The sequence below is a fragment of the Cetorhinus maximus genome, chromosome 12 (assembly GCF_964194155.1).
Source record: "Cetorhinus maximus chromosome 12, sCetMax3.hap1.1, whole genome shotgun sequence".
NCBI classification, from domain to species: Eukaryota; Metazoa; Chordata; class Chondrichthyes; order Lamniformes; family Cetorhinidae; genus Cetorhinus; species Cetorhinus maximus.
The window spans coordinates 27,649,321-27,665,507 of NC_135890.1; the positions used below are offsets into that span (position 1 = coordinate 27,649,321).

Here is a 16,187-nt window from a genome sequence, read left to right on the forward strand (position 1 = left end):
AAAGAACATACGCAAGAAAACCTGTCTTTGGTTCTAAAATGTAATTTTGATCTCTAATCTTTCTTTCAATTCGCAGGACAAAAATAGAAATTATTGTAAGAAAGTAGCTCTACAAATCATACTAGTAAAATCCGGAAAAAGCAAAAGGGGAAATGCTAAGATTCAGGAAGTGCCAATGTCTCAGAAAATGCTGAGGCAAAGTGCAGGAGCTCACACACCAAACAGACAACAGTTATGTCGCTGGGATTTGAGGGATGTAGTTGAGAATCAATGGCACATTTCATGACTTCAGAAACGGTAGAAGGTTAGAGATGGGATGACTGTTGTAGAAGATGGCAGGGTTGAGATTTGTGTTTTGGAGGAAGCAGATGACAGAAGTCAAACCTTCACATATTATCAGGATTAAAACAAAGTAGTACAAAAACTGGCAATGAGCCTCTGGAGGATGGAAAAGCATGGATAAGCAACTGGAGAAACAGTTATCGGTGATCTTACATACCCTAGTCCAGAGCATTTTGTATTTTGTCAGTCTCAAAAGCAGACCCGCCAGAAGGTCATCCAACCTGTATCCTGTGAACCAGATGACTCTACATAGGCAGTGTGGGGCAGAGATGTAATCAAAAGTTGAGAAACAGCCTCTTCAGGTAGTGAAATAGGTGCTGCATATAAATATGGAATAAGGTTTTATGCTAGCCACAGAATGGGTACACAGCATGCTGAGACAAACAGGGCTTGATGTAAGATAGGATATGGGCAGCGGTGTTTCAACGAGTTAGTTTATCCAGGATGGTGAATAGGAGGCCATTGAGATAGTAGTGTCTGGAGGTGACAAAGACATGAATGACAACTTTAACAGCAGATATCTCAGCTAGGGTTGAAGATGGGTGATATTAAGGAAGTAAAAGTAGATGGTCTTAGTGATGGAGAAGATATGGGAGCCGAATAAGACACACAGGTTGTGAACAGTCTGGTGTGACCTAAGACAGCTCTGTTGGGGGCTGCTCATTGTTGTCAGAAAACAGCGATAAGAAAGCCCCTAGACCCATACATCCATGGGAGGCTGGAAAAGAATGATAGGACCTAACCTTTCAAGCCTCCCTTGCCTTATTTTCTTTCCCCATAGATCCTGATTGTTCTGTTGGCAAAAGATGAACTCCTGGTACAAATAATATTGGTTTCAAATCTAAATCATTAAATGAGCAATTTATATGGGGTTCAGCTAAGAACCAAATGCTAATAATGGAGGATTGGTTAAAGGAGGAAACTGATCGCCCCACTACTGCCTTATAAAATCAAACATATTACTTTGCAAGCATTTGAATAGAAAAAGTATTTAAAAGAAACTACCATATGTTTAAAAAAAATGCCCACGTGCATATGCAAAAGACCTTAAGGAACCATATTTCATTCTTTTCGCGTTAGTGCTTTCCAGTAAAGTGGACATATTCTAGGTCTTCATTATGCCGCAAGAGTTCATTCGCCGGATAAATGAGATAGTAGTAATTGGGTTTATGAGATAGTTTTGGTTTACTGACCCCATTTAGAGCGGAAAAATTAACTCAGGAAAAAATACTTCAGCTATGTAGCCTTTGAGTCATATTTGTTTTATCCAGGTTATTTTCATTTTTCTCATATCTAAAAAAATGCAACAACCCTGAGCTACAATAGACAACCTAAGTGGTCAGTGGCATCTTATTACAGAAGTATATATTTTTTTTAAGTCCTTCACAGCTTGTGGGCATCACTGACTAGGCCAGCATTTATTGCCCATCCTATATTGGCCTTGAGAAGGTGGTGGTGAGCACAGTCTATGTGGTGAAGGTACACCCATAGTGCTGTTAGGAATGGGGTTCCAGCACTTTGACTCAGCAACAATGAAGGAATGACGATATAGTTCCAAGTCAAGATGGGGAATGCCATGGAGGGAAACTTGCAGGTGGTGGTGTTCCCATGCATCTGCTGCCCTAGCCTTTCTAGGCGGTAGAGATCATGGACTTGAAAGGTGCTGTTGAAGGAGCCTTGGTGAGTTGCTGCAGTGCATCTTGTAGATGGTACACACTGCTGCCACTGTGCGTCGAAGGTGGAGGGAGTGCATGTGTAAGGTGGTGATGGGGTGCCGATCAAGTGGGCTGCTTTGTCGTGGATGGTGTGGAGCTACTTGAGTGTTGTTGGCACTACACTCATCCAGGCAAGTGCAGAGTATTTCATCACAATCCTAACTTGTGCCTTGTAGATGCTGGACAGGCTTTTGAGGAGTCAGGAGATGAGTTATCCGCCGCAGAATTCCCAATCTCTGATCTGCTCTTGTAGCCACAGTATTTATATGGCTAGTCCAGTTCAGTTTCTGATCAATGGTAATCCCCAAGATGTTGATAGTGGGAAATTCAGTGATGGTAATGCCATTGAAAGGCAAGGAGAGATGGATATAATCTCTCTTGTTGGAGATGGCCATTGCCTGGCACTTTTGTGGCGCAAATGTTACTTGCACTTATCAGCCCAAACCTGAATGTTGTCCAGGTCTTGCTGCATGTGAACATGGACTGCTTCAGTATCTGAGGAGTCGGGAATGGTGCTGAACATTGTGCAATCATCAGCGAACATCCCTGCTTCTTACCTTATAATGTAGGGAAGGTCATTGATGAAGCAGCTGAAGATGGTTGGGCCTTGGACACTACCCCGACGAAGTCCTGCAGTAATGTCCTGGAACTGAGATGATTGACCTCCAACAACCACAACCATCTTCCTTTGCGCTAGTTATGACTCCAATCAGTGGACAGTTTAGCCCCTGATTCCCATTGACTCCAGTTTTGCTAGGGCTCCTTGATGCCACACTTGGTTAAATGCTGCCCTGATGTCAAAGGCAGTCATTCTCAACTCACCCAATGAGTTCAGCTCTTTTGTCCATGTTTGGACAAAGGCTGTAATGAGGTCAGGATCTGAGAGGCCCTGGTTGAACCTGAACTGTGTGTCAGTGAGCAGATTATTTCTGAGTAAGTACTGCTTGATAGCACTGTTGATGATCCCTTCCTTCACATTGCTGATGATCGAGAGTAGACTGATGCGAACAGTGGAAATGTATCTTAACCACTAAAATTTCATTCTACAATTCACCACTAAAATTTCATTCTACAATTCTCATTTCAAAAATGCAATGAAATTGGCATGAGAATGAATTTGATTATCACACCAGCTACATTAACAAATGTCAGACAAGTCACCACCACACTGAAACAATTTTGTCTAATGCTTAATCTATTATTCAATTATAAAATACAGTTGATGCAAGCCAAAAGTTATATCCTTAAATAGTGTTATAGTGAACAACATTTTCTTATATTACATTGGTTACTGTTTAATCTTTTAGGAAATATAAGAATATAATTACTATTTTTGATGGATGATTACCTTTAATTAGTTTCAGCTCTGAGAATTGGTGAAATGGTACAGAATTTAAATTCCTTTCTATGATTATGTTAAAATATAGGAAATAATTTTGATCCATGGCTGCGTTTTTAGAGATGATTTACTTGATTTTAACTGAACAATCTCCAGTTATTTTGAGCCTTGAATTTTAAACACCGTGAAGAAACAAACCATCGCTCTTAGCATCCCATTGCACAGATTCAATCTCGATGCAATTTACTTTGTGATGCAAAACTAAGGACTGGATTTTTGAAGGGTTGACAGGACTCCAGAGCCATTTAAAAATAGTGGGCAGGACCCAATTCTGGGTTTCCTGCCCCCATTCCCAGGGCTTCCAATTTTTGCTGGTAATTTTGTGGGTAGCGAGCCTGCACCCTGCACTCCCGACCTGACTGGCTCCATTGCGGGCGTACACATCTCCTAGCCCACGGCACTTTTCATGGAGTCAGGCCAGCTTCTTCATGACTCGTGGTTCATTGATCTCATAGGAGACGTGAACCATCGTCTGGATTCGGGAACCTTTTAAAAGGTAAGTTCAAAAGATCTAATCCATGCCAGCTCAATGCTAACTCATGAGCCCCCGCAACCCCATGGCCCCTTATAGCTCCAATGCCAGCTCAATGCTAACTCATGAGCCCCCACCCATCCCCAATGGCCCCTCATGTCCTCCATGCCACCTCATGACCCCTTCATGCCTATTCACCCAGTATACACTACGTATAGAACCAACAAGCTCTATTTAACCAATTGACCCAGTTTAACCAGCCACCTTGGCACTCGGCTGCCCCTGATCTGATTCTAGGGGTGGAAGGCCCAACTCTATCCTGCCCCCACTACCCCCCTGCACCCTCACCCCGAGCAAAGATCCCACTATTTGGATGCCTTTCTACCGAGGTGGGTATGGCAAGCTGGAAATTTCCCGACTCGAGCTACTCGCCTCAGTAGTGAAAATTTGGGCCTAAGAGTCTCTCCTGATTGTATACTATGTCCTGCACATGACAGTACTTTTGAGGAATTGTAAGTGCCTTGCCTAGTCCTTACTGAGTACGACAAAGCTTGATGTATTCATTTTTCTTCAATAGAAACACTTGAAGTCCATCTGTTCACCAAGTTTTGTCTTTGCACCCTGAACTTTGATTCCCTCTGTTCCAAAGTTTTTTGGTTAATACCACTAATATTTCGGGACTTTTGTTTTGTTTTGTTTGATGTATATTTAAACCTCAATGTGGTTTGCTCCTGTGTTGCTTCCTGTTCGCTTATCTTCTTTCAGCCACAAGTATGGAAAAGTCTATGCGTCAATGCCACTTCTTATTTGGGCATTGCTTATGTTAAAGATACTACGTAAATGCAAACAGCTGAAAATGATGCCTCATGATTAAGCTATGTAGATACATGTTCAGCACAAAATTGTTCAAACTAGTTAACTGTTTTCAATTTTTCAATTATAGTTTTGCACACAGCTCCACTGAGGAGGAATGGAGGGCTAGAAGGAGGAGGCGGCCAGGAGTGCACATTCAGCATCCAGGGGAGTCATCTCTGGGAGGGCAGGCACAGGCACAAGGGGCGCAGGGCCAAGAGGGAGTCCAAGGTGGAAGGAGCCGCAGATGATGCCTCTATCCTGTTGCCAGGGTATACAGGCAGAGAAGCAGTTACCTCAATATGTCTGAGGTGCAGTGCCGAAGGAGGCTCCGACTGTCAAGGGAAACAGTGAACTATATCTGTCAGATGATTGGCCCTGAGATCTCCCCTAACTGTGTGGGCGGACACCCCATGCCAGTGGCTCTGAAGGTCACAGTTGCCCTTAACCTCTATGCCTCTGGCTCCTTCCAGGGCTCGGTGGATGATCTTTGCGATGTCTCCCAATCAGCTGTCCACACTTGTGTCAAGCAGATCACAGACGCTCTGTTCAGGCATGCATTGACCTCCATCCACTTCCGCTGGGACCAGGCACAGCGAGCCAGAGGCTTCGCGGCCATTGCTGGCTTCCCCCTCGTCCAGGGTGCAATAGACTGTACACATGTGGCCATCAAGGCGCCAGCAGGTGAGCCCAGTGCCTTGGTCAACAGGAAGGGCTTCCACTCCATGAACGTGCAGATAGTGTGTGATCACAGGATGCAGATTTTACAAGTCTGTGCAAGGTACCCAGGCAGCTCCCATGACGCCTACATCCTCAGACACTCCCAGGTGCTGGGTCTCTTCAGTGCTCTGGCCCGGCTCGATGGATGGCTGCTGGGTGACAAGGGCTATCCCCTCAGAAGGTGGCTCATGACGCCTCTCCGCCATCCAAGATCAGAAGCTGAGCAGCGGTACAATAGGAGCCACGGCACCACAAGGGCTGTGGTGGAGAGAATCACATGCCTGGACCACTCAGGGGGTGCACTCCAGTACCCCCCAGATCGTGTGTCGGTGATAGTGGTTGCATGCTGCGCTCTACACAATCTTGTGCTGGAAAGGGGGGACGCAGTGGACGATGAAGGTGTTGACGCAGTGTCTGCGGCTGCACACAATGAGTCCAGCACTGATTCTGAGGGTGAGCATGCACAGAGGAATGCTGAGAGAGTAGACGCTGACCCGGAACTGCACCAAGGAGGCAGGGACACCCGGGAGGCTTTAATCCAATGAACCTTCAGCTAGCACAACACAAATGGATCAGCAGGACCAGCCTTGCCTGGCGCATCCACACTCAACACCGAAGTGCAAAATCTGCCAGGTCATCAGCAGGAACTAATTTATAAATTACCCCAATATCTAGCAGTTTTAAAACTAATATCAGGCTGAGTCTTGCAGGAGTATCATGTTTGCAATGAGAAGCCATTTCCTTTGGATTCAGAGCTCATTAATATAATAAACCTGACATAGCAGTAATTATGTATATCTTTATTTGCTAAATTCTATTCATAAAAAATATTCTGTAGCTTACAGTTAATTCTCACATTGTACTTGACATTGTTCCCATTAGCTATTTTGCCCATTTTGTACAATAAACTAGTTAACAACTGCCATATCAGTACAGATTAGCATTCCCCAAAATCCAAAAGGAATAAGTGACAATAAATATTTCATTTTTACTACCTTCTCTCCTGAGGATCAATCCATTTAAAAAAATAAAAAATAAAAGAACTGAGAAATACAGTAGGCTCAACATAAATCTTTCATAGTGGGAAAGAATAGAACCTTTATACTAAAATGAAACTGAATTCAAAGGGCATCTGGCTACTATATAGAGGTGTGTCATTAAAATCTCATAATGCTTGTACTTTGGGGCTTGGTAATACTGACGGAGTGAAGTTTAAATAGTACTTAACAGCTAAAACCTCAACTCAGATCCTCTGATATTTACTCCAACTCTCTATAGACAGCATCATTTAAAAAAATTACTATTTCACCTGATAATAACATCCAGACAAGTGCACTTAATTTAGATCACAGAGCTTCTAATGTAAAAACATTTCTAATGCAAGCTGAGAAACAGCAAAAAAACCCACACATTTTTGCTTTATAGTAATTTTTTAAAAAGTCTCACAAAAATCTGTTCAAAACCTATTTGAAGTAATATTTTGACAATCAAACTGAAGATGAACCACAATAAAGATTAACTTATACATTATTCATCAGATTGATATATAGTTTTCTCTTTAAAGGGCATACAAATCTGTGTTCTAACTGTATGTGAACTGAAATGTCACTGAACATTATGGTCAAATTTTGTTGCTGTACAGTTGCATAATGCTGCTTTTTTCTGGAAACACAATCTTTGAAAATTAGGTCATAATTATTTGTCTTTAGAAGTCTTCAGCAATTTGTCTTTGTCTGTGTTAGCTAATGAAGTTGGGGTCTAATTTTTTTGCCGGTCAGTTAGGAAAGACAATAATAAGATAGCTTCTAATGGACATATATTCCGTGTCATCTTAAAGAGGCCACTGTAAGACATTATCAATATAAAATAAAAACAGAAAATGCTGGAAAAACCCAGCAGGTTTAGCAGCATCTGTGGAGAAAGAAACAAGCGTTAACGTTTCAAGTCCTTATGACTCTTCTTCAAATCTAAAGAGAAGTAGAAATGTGATGGATTTTATACTGTTTAAGAGAAGGTGGAGTAAAATAAAAGATAGGGGATAGGTGGGAGCTCAAGAGAGATTGACAAAGATGGACAAAAGACAAAGGGCGTGTTAATGGTAGTGTTATAAGGTGCTGATAGTGGCATAAAGGTAAGATAGCAGAATGTGTTAATAGCAGCACAAGGGTCAGCGCTCTGTGAAAGCACAACATAGAAACAAGTGACAGATGGCTCTGTGGGGGGTGGGGGTTGGGGAAAAGGGGTTTAAAAAAATGTTTGAAAATGAATAAATAGATAAAAATATAAATGAATAAATAAAAACTGGATTAAGAAAGGGGTAAAGATGGAGGAGGGAGTTCATGGTCTGAAGTTATTAAACTCAATGTTAAATCTGGAATACTGTGAAGTGCCTTATTGAAAGATGAGGTGCTGTTCCTCCAGTTTGCGTTGGGCTTCACTGGAACATTGCAGCAGGTCAAGGATGGACATGTGGGCATGAGTTCAAGATGATGTGCTGAAATGGCGAGCAACAGGAAGGTTTGGGTCATGCTTGCAGATTGAGTGAAGGTGTTCCGCAAACCCAGTCTGCGTTTAGACTCACCAGTGTAGAGGAGACTGCACTGGGAGCAGCGAATACAGTGGACCACATCGAAGGAGCTGCAAGTGAAGCGCTGTTTCACCTGAGAGGAGTGTTTGGAGCCTTGGATGAAGAGGAGGGAGCAGGTGTTGCACCTTCTGCGATTGCATGAGTTGTGGGTGGAGGCCTGAATAGCACTAGAACAAGGAATGTTCCAGATACCCCACAAAAAGACAGGCATAACTGGGGCCCATGCAGGTACCCATAGCCACACCTTTTATTTGGAGGAAACAAGATAAGTTAAAGAAGAAATTGTTCATAGGGGGAACAAGTTCAGCCAGGCGGAGGAGAGTGGTAGTGAATGAGGATTGTTCGAGCCTCTGTTCAAGGAAGAAGCGGAGCGCCCTCAGACCATCCAGGTGGGGGATGGAGGTATAGAGAGATTGGACATCCATTGGTGAAGAGGAGGCAATTAGGACCAGGAAACTAGAAATTGTTGATATCACAGACATTATCAATCTGACTAGAAGCAAAACAGAGGAAAATTCCAGCCCTTCGTTGGGCTACATAGAGAGTCAGAGTTGCAGTTTTAGCTGTGTTGTTTACTTTAATTTCTTCCGCACCAATACTTCCCCATTGATCTCCTGAAGGTATCAACACCTTGACGTGCCACAAGTGCTTTGCGTTCTCCAATATTTTGCAAGCACAAAGTTAGCAGCTTCTGACTAAGTGCAGCTCAAGATAGATATAAGCTCAGGTATTTACTAAGTGAAGGAATTTGGTGCAGTGAGGGAGAAGGTCTGTTCTGGCCTGTTGCAAAAAAAGGAGTGGTCTGAGAGAGGGGAGCCAGAGACCAGCAGCAGGACATGAGAGCTGGAGTTCGGAAGCATTAATTAGGTGAGTAGGTAGGTGAGTGTGATTGGTGAGTTTTAAGTCTTTTTTCTCTATATCAACAGGGAAGTTGTTTAAACTGATATTGGGGAGATACAGGTATTGTATTAAATTTATAGCTTAATTAATTAAACCACTTGGTATAACCACAGATAATCATTGAGTGATATTTCTAAACCTAATCTGTTAAATAAAACACAGTAAAGGTGGCAGAGCAGGTGATGGGAAGCAGCGGTAGCATGTGGGACTGGTGGACACCTGCAGTAAACGTCTGCAGCTTGAGGAACCTCAGCTCAGAGTTGATTAGCTTGAGTCTGAGCTTTGGACACTGAGATACATCAGGGAGGGGGAAAGTTACCTGGACACATTGTTCCAGGAGGCATTCACACCCTTTCGGCTTGGCACTTTAAATTTGGCCGGTGGTCAGGGGCAGCAGAGTGCGTTTGCGAGAGAGGCAAGTATGGAGATCCAGAAGATAACACTGAAAGAGCCTCAGCCCTTGCAATTATTCAACAGGTTCTAGGTTCTTACAGCTTGTGTGGACTAGAGCAGGGATTGTAGGGAGGATGAGCGAACTGAAAACGGCACCGTGGTGCACGGGGCCATTCAAGTGGCCGGCGGGGGTTGGGGGGGGGCTTTAAAAGAAATGTGGTTATAAATAGGGGAAGTGGGAAAGTATAGTTAGGGGCAGAGATATGGTTCTCTGCAGCCAAGAGTGAGAGTCCCGAAGGCTGTGTTGCCTGCCAGGCACCAGAGTTAAGGACATCTCCGCAGGGCTGGAAAGAAACTTGAGTGGGAGGGGGGATGGATCTACTTGTCATGGTCCACACCTTTGACGGGGCTGCCTGTCATGAAGCTATTAATGTGTATAATGTTGGAAATTATTTTTTTTAAATAGAAGTTTAGTCTGTGGGTGTGCCTGTGTTTGTCTTAATTGGATTAAAGCCAGCTAGTCTGGGTGCTTTGATGTATACTAGTTTTTAGATGTAAGAGAGGTAGAGTGCACTTACATTTTGTTGAATAGAGCATTCAAGAAGGGGAGTGAAATCTGGCACCTAGCTAGCAGACACCAAGCAATGTTTATATTACTAATAAAATCGGTACTATGAAAGGTGTTTTATTGTTAGAAGAGTTGAATTTCAAAGGGGCTGGTGATACAATGAGAACTTACATTCAATGAGATGTGCTGGGTATAACAGATAGCAGTTTTGTGTGTACAGGGCAGAGGATTTCACATTAAAGCATGTAAGCCTACCACTGTGTCTGCAAAGGAACCTCATTTTGAATTTGTAAGGTGAAAATGCTTTGCCTGGTGTCTGCTTAATGCCTATAGGTTGCTGTTGCGTTAGTGGAGATTAGTTTAGGAATTTGTTAAAAGTTATGTTAGTAGTAATTTGTAGCCATATGTATATATTTAACTTTGTAACTTAATAAATGTCTCATAGAGACATAGAAAATAGGAGCAGGAGTGGGCCATTCGGCCCCTCGAGCCTGCTCCGCCATTCATTACGATCATGGCTGATTATCCAACTCAATAGCCTGCTCCCGCTTTCTCCTCATATCCTTTGATCCCTTTCAGCCCAAGAGCTATATCTAACTCCTTCTTGAAAACATAAAATGTTTTGGCCTCAACTACTTTCTGTGGTAGCAAATTCCACAGGCTCACCACTCTCTGGGTGAAGAAATTTCTCCACATCTCAGTCCTAAATGGTCTGCCCCATTTCCCAGACTGTGACCCCTGGTTCTGGACTCCCTCACCATCGGGAACATCCTTCCTGCATCTACCCTGTCTAGTTCTGTTAGAATTTTATAGGTTTCTATGAGATCCCCCCTCAGAATATAATCCTAACCGACTCAATCTCTCCTCATATGTCAGTCCTACCATCCCAGAAATCAGTCTGGCAAACCTTTGCCGCTCCATAGCGAGAACATCCTTCCTCAGATAAGGAGATCAAAACTGCACACAATATTCCACGTGTGGTCTCAGCAAGGCCCTGTATAATTGCAGCAAGACATCCCTGCTCCTATAATCGAATCTTCTGGCTATGAAGGCCAACATACCATTTGCCTTCTTTACCGCCTGCTGCACCTGCATGCTTACCTTCAGTGACTGGTGTACGAGGACACCCAGGTCTCATTGCACATTCCCCTCTCTCTCATGTAGTTTGATATAAAACCTCTCGAGAACTGGTGATTTTATGCCTGAATTCAGAGCTGCGTCTCAAACACACCAAATGAAAATATAGGTTATGACAGTTGTTTAAAGTTTCCCTCTAGGATTTTTAAATAACTCAGCTTTACCAACTGCTGTGTCATAACACTGCCCACTGCATCTTCGTGGACGGCGTGTGATGCCATGCCTGCAAGGAGGTAGGGCATGTGCAGAAGAACTGCCCCACCTCCATGGTCACCAGCACACCCTGGCGGCCACGGCTGGCACTGTCGCAACCCCACCCCACACCACCACTGCTCCATCTGCTCCCCTGCAAAGGTGAGTGACGCTGGCGGCGGAAGTCACCCCGTCCACCAGAGAGGTGGGGGAGGAGCGGCCCGCAAGAATAAGGCACGGCAGAAGGCTAAGAATTCCGAGGCAGCACCCCACCAGCCCAGTCCCTATTCCAGACCCTAACTCGACCTGAGACCCCTTCTTCCACTAGCTAGGGGAGTATTGACAATTCCGGGCCCGGTGGCGATCTTGCGCGTGATCACGGGTCCATAAGTGCTTCAATGTTGAGTGCAGGGCCCGACGGCATACCCACGCACGAACCCGGGTCCAGCGATGGAGGTGCAAGCGTCCCCGAGCCAGTGGTGGTGCTACACCGGGTCAGAATACCCGGTTCCCAGAGGACAGGGCGCCAGGGGGAGGAAAGTGAGGAGAGGGGCGCCTCCGAGATGGTGGTTTCCCAGCCCCAAACCTCACCCAGAAGAGGCACCAACCCTCGGACCATGACACAGGTAGGACTAAGAAATAGGTTCTGCTTAGGGATTATGAGCAACTAGGCACTAAATTAAAAAGCAGAACCTCTCCATTACTACCTGAGCCATGAGCAATTGGCATAGGGTAAATAAGATCAGAGAGTTGAACGCATGGCTCAAAGATATGTGTGGGAAAAAAAGATTTTGATTCAAGGGGTGCTGGGACTACTACTGGGGAAAGAGGAAGCTGTATCATTGAGATGGCCTGCAGATGAAGTGTGCTGGGATCAGAGTACTGGTGAATCATACAGCCTATAGAGAGGGTTTTAAGCAAAATAGTGGAGGGGCAGGTTCACTTGAGAGAAAATTTGGAAAGTTAAAGTGAAAGGACAAGGCAATGTTGCAGAGTAATGATATGGGTAATGATAACCAGAGTGTGATGGGGAGAGACAGAGCTTACAAATTAAGAGTGCACCAACAAATAAGGTCAGAGTAGGCAAAAACAATAAAAAGACAGAATTAAAGACTCTTTATCTTAATGTTTGCAGCATTCATAACTATGTGGATGAATTGACAGCACAAATAAAAAAAATGAATATGATTATTTATTTATTTTATTCTTTCATGGGATGTGAGCATCACTGGCAAGGCCGGTATTTGTTGCCCATCCTGAATTGCCCTTGAACTGAGTGGATTGCCACACCATTTCAGAGGGCAGTTAAGAATCAACCACATTGCTGTTGGTCTGGAGTCACACATAGGTCAAACCAGGTAGGGACAATTTCCTTCCCTAAAGGACATTAGTGAACTAGATGGATATTTACGACATTTGACAATGGTTTCATGGTCACCATCACTGAGACTAGTTTTTCAATTTCAGATTATAAATTGAACTTAAATTCCACCAGCTACCATGGTAGGATTTGAACCCTTGTCCCCAGAACATTAGCCTGGGTCACTGGATTACAAGTCCAGTGACATTATCACTATGCCACCATCTTCCTGATATTGATAAAATAGTCATAATAGAGATGTGGTTGTAAGGTGACCAAGGCTGGGACCTGAATATTCGAGGGTATTAGGCATTTCGGAAGGACAGGAGGAAAGGAAAAGGACATGGGGTAGCTCTGTTAATAAAGGATGAGATCAGTACAATAGTGTGAAATGATCTTGGTTCAGAAGATCAAAATGTAGAATCAGTTTGGGCGGAGATAAGAAATAGCAAAGGAAAAAAGTCACTGGTGGGAGTAGTTTATAGGCCCCCTAAGAGTAGCTACACAGTGGGACAGAATATACATCAAGAAATAATGGGGGCTTGCAAGAAAGGTACTGCAATAATCATGGGTGGCTTTAATCTTCACATCAATTGGGCAAATCAAATTGGGAAAGGTAGCCAGAAGGATGAATTCATAGACTGTATTTGGGACAGTTTCCTAGAACAATATATTCTGGAACCTACCAGGGAACAGGCTATTTTGGACCTGGTAATGTGTAATGAGACAGGATTAATTAATGACCTCATAGTAAAGCAGACTCTAATTAAGAGTGATCATAACATGATGGAATTTCACATTCAGTTTGCGGGTCAGAAATATGGCGCCATAACAAGTGGCAATAAATGCAACTACAAGGATATGAAAACAGAATTGGCTTAAGTGAATTGGGATCACTTTAAGTAGATGGTATAGAAGCAGTAGCAGACATTTAAGGAGTTACTTCATAACTCTCAAAGATATATTTCATTGACAAAAGATGCACCAACAATGACTAACTAAGAAAGTTAAGGATGGTTATCAAATTGAAAGAAAAAGCTTACAACGTTGAGAAGATTAGTGATAGGCCAGAAGATTGGGAAAGTTTTAGAAAAAAGCAAAGGATTACAAAAAAAAAAATTAAAGAGGGAGAAATTGGAGAATGAGAGAAAATGAGCAAGAAATATAAGAACAGACAGAAAAATCTTCTTTGAGTATATAAAAAGGAATAGATTAGCTAGAGTGAGCATTAGTCCCTTAGATGGTGAGACTGGGAAATTAATAATGGGAAACAAAGAAATGGAAGAGACTTTGAACAAGTATTTTGTATCCGTCTTCACATTAGAAAATATAACCAGTATCCCAAGATTAGTAGAAAATCGAGAGGTAAAAACAATCGCTATCACTAGAGAAAAAATAATGGGAAACTAATGGAGCTTAAGGCTGACAAATCCCTGGACTTGATGGCCTGCATCCTCGCATCTTAAAGGAAATGGCTGCAGAGGTAGTGGATGCATTTGTTGTAATCTTCCAACTTCCCCAGATTCTGGAAAGGTCCTAGAGGATTGAAAAACTGCAAATGTAATACCTCTGTTCAAGAAAGGAGGGAGACAGAAAGTAGGGAACTATAGGCCAATTAGCCCAATGTCTGTCACTGGGAAAATGCTAGAATCCATTATTAAAGAGATAGTAGTAGGACATTTAGTAAATCATAATACTATCAGGCAGACTCCACATGGTTTTGTGAAAGGGAATTGTGTTTGACAAATTTATCAGTGTTCTTGGAGGATGTAACAAACAGGGTGGATAAAGGGAAACCATTAAATACAGTGTATTTCAATTTCCAAAAGGCATTCAATAAGGTACCATATAAAAGGTTACTACACAAGATAAGAGATTATGCTGTTGGGGGTGATATATTAGCGTGGACAGAGAACTGGCTAACTAATTGAAAACAGAGAGTTGGGATAAATGAGTTATTTTCAGGACGGCAAACTGCAACCAGTGGAGTGCCACAGGGATCAATGCTGGGGCCTGAACAGTTATACAATCTATATTAATGACTTGGATGAAGGGACAAACTGTATTCTAGCCAAATTTGCTTATGATGCAAAAATAGGTAGAAAAGTGAGGAAGATACAAAGTCTGCAAAGTGATAACCCAGATTAAATGAGTGGGGAAAAATGGCAGATGTAGCATAATGTGGAACATGTGAGGTTGTCTACTTTGACAGGAAGAATAGAAAAGTAGAACATTATTTAAATGGAGACTGACTGCAGAATTCTACAGTATATAATGATCTGGGTGTCCTTGTACACAAATCAAAAAAAGCTTGCAGGTAACACAAGTTGTCACGAAAACATGCTTTAAATCAAATAATGATTTTTAATTTACGAAGTGGAAACTTATAAAAGTTTGTACTTATAAAACTTGAACTTATAAAACAGAGACTTTTTAAAACAGAGACTAAAGGTGACTTGAGCTCGCAGCCAAAGATGGCTATCCAATTTGCATCACTGTACCATCTACATTCTAATTCATTGTGATGGAGACACCATGTCTGCAAAGACGTAACAAGAACAATGAGCAGGGGAATATGAGTGAACCACATACCCTGTCCCCATTAGCAAAGCATCAAGGTAATCACCTGAGGTATTCAACTGGTGCAGACAAACCATTAAACCTAATTGCTTGGGCAATGGGGCCTTGGCTGAGAAGGGGGATTCCCAGACATGAACTGTTTAAGTTATGAGGGAGAATACACTAGTAACGAACATGTTTGAATCATTGGGTAATGGTCATGTGGCAGGCCCATCCTTTGTATGTTTAAGCCTCTGCTTTCTCTGCAGCAAGGGGACAAGTAGCTGAGATGCTGATGAGAGAAGACATGAGTGGGGTCCCTTCTTCCTTCCTCCCTCCCTCTCCAACTCAACTTCCAAGCTTCTGAACCCTGTTTGCTGACTGTGACCACCCAGTGACACCCTTGCTGCAGACAGAGACTCATTGAAGGAAATCAACCCCACACAATTATCTCCAGAAGTACAGCCAAAATAGCCACCCACATCTTTAAATCACATAAATGAGGGAAATAGCAGCACTGCTGACTTCATTCTGAAGCTAACCAAGTCACCTACCTCCATAGACTATACCCCTTATATTTTTATGAACTCTAACTTACTCAATCTATCCTCCCACTCTGTAATCTATTCGTGTGTGAACTTTGAGTGCGTGCACGCGTGCTAAAGTCAAGGATGTTTTATTATTTTCCCTAAGCTGGGTTAAGGACAATAAAGTCAACCTCTTTCTTTGTTAAGCTCAAGAAAATCTGTCCGATTGTTTCTTTTACGATATCAGCACATAAACAGTTAACCACTTGCTGAATTGGCAAGTATATCTTTTTCACAAAAAACCCTCTTACAGTCAGGCGAGGAGTGGGAAAAGAGGGGAGTCATTTGGCCCCTCCTCACCTAATCGTAACAAAGTAATTAGGAAGGAAAACAGGATGTTGGCCTTCGTTGCAAGGGGGATGGAGTACAAAAGTAGGGAAGTCTTGCTAAAACTGTACAGGGCA

General features: G+C 42.9%; 1 protein-coding gene across 12 annotated transcripts in view; it reads right to left on the reverse strand.

Annotated features, from left to right (window-relative positions):
- Nucleotides 1–16,187, reverse strand: part of magi2a (membrane associated guanylate kinase, WW and PDZ domain containing 2a) — a 959,248-nt gene that overhangs the window by 326,336 nt on the left and 616,725 nt on the right. The gene's annotated exons all lie outside the window — the stretch shown is intronic.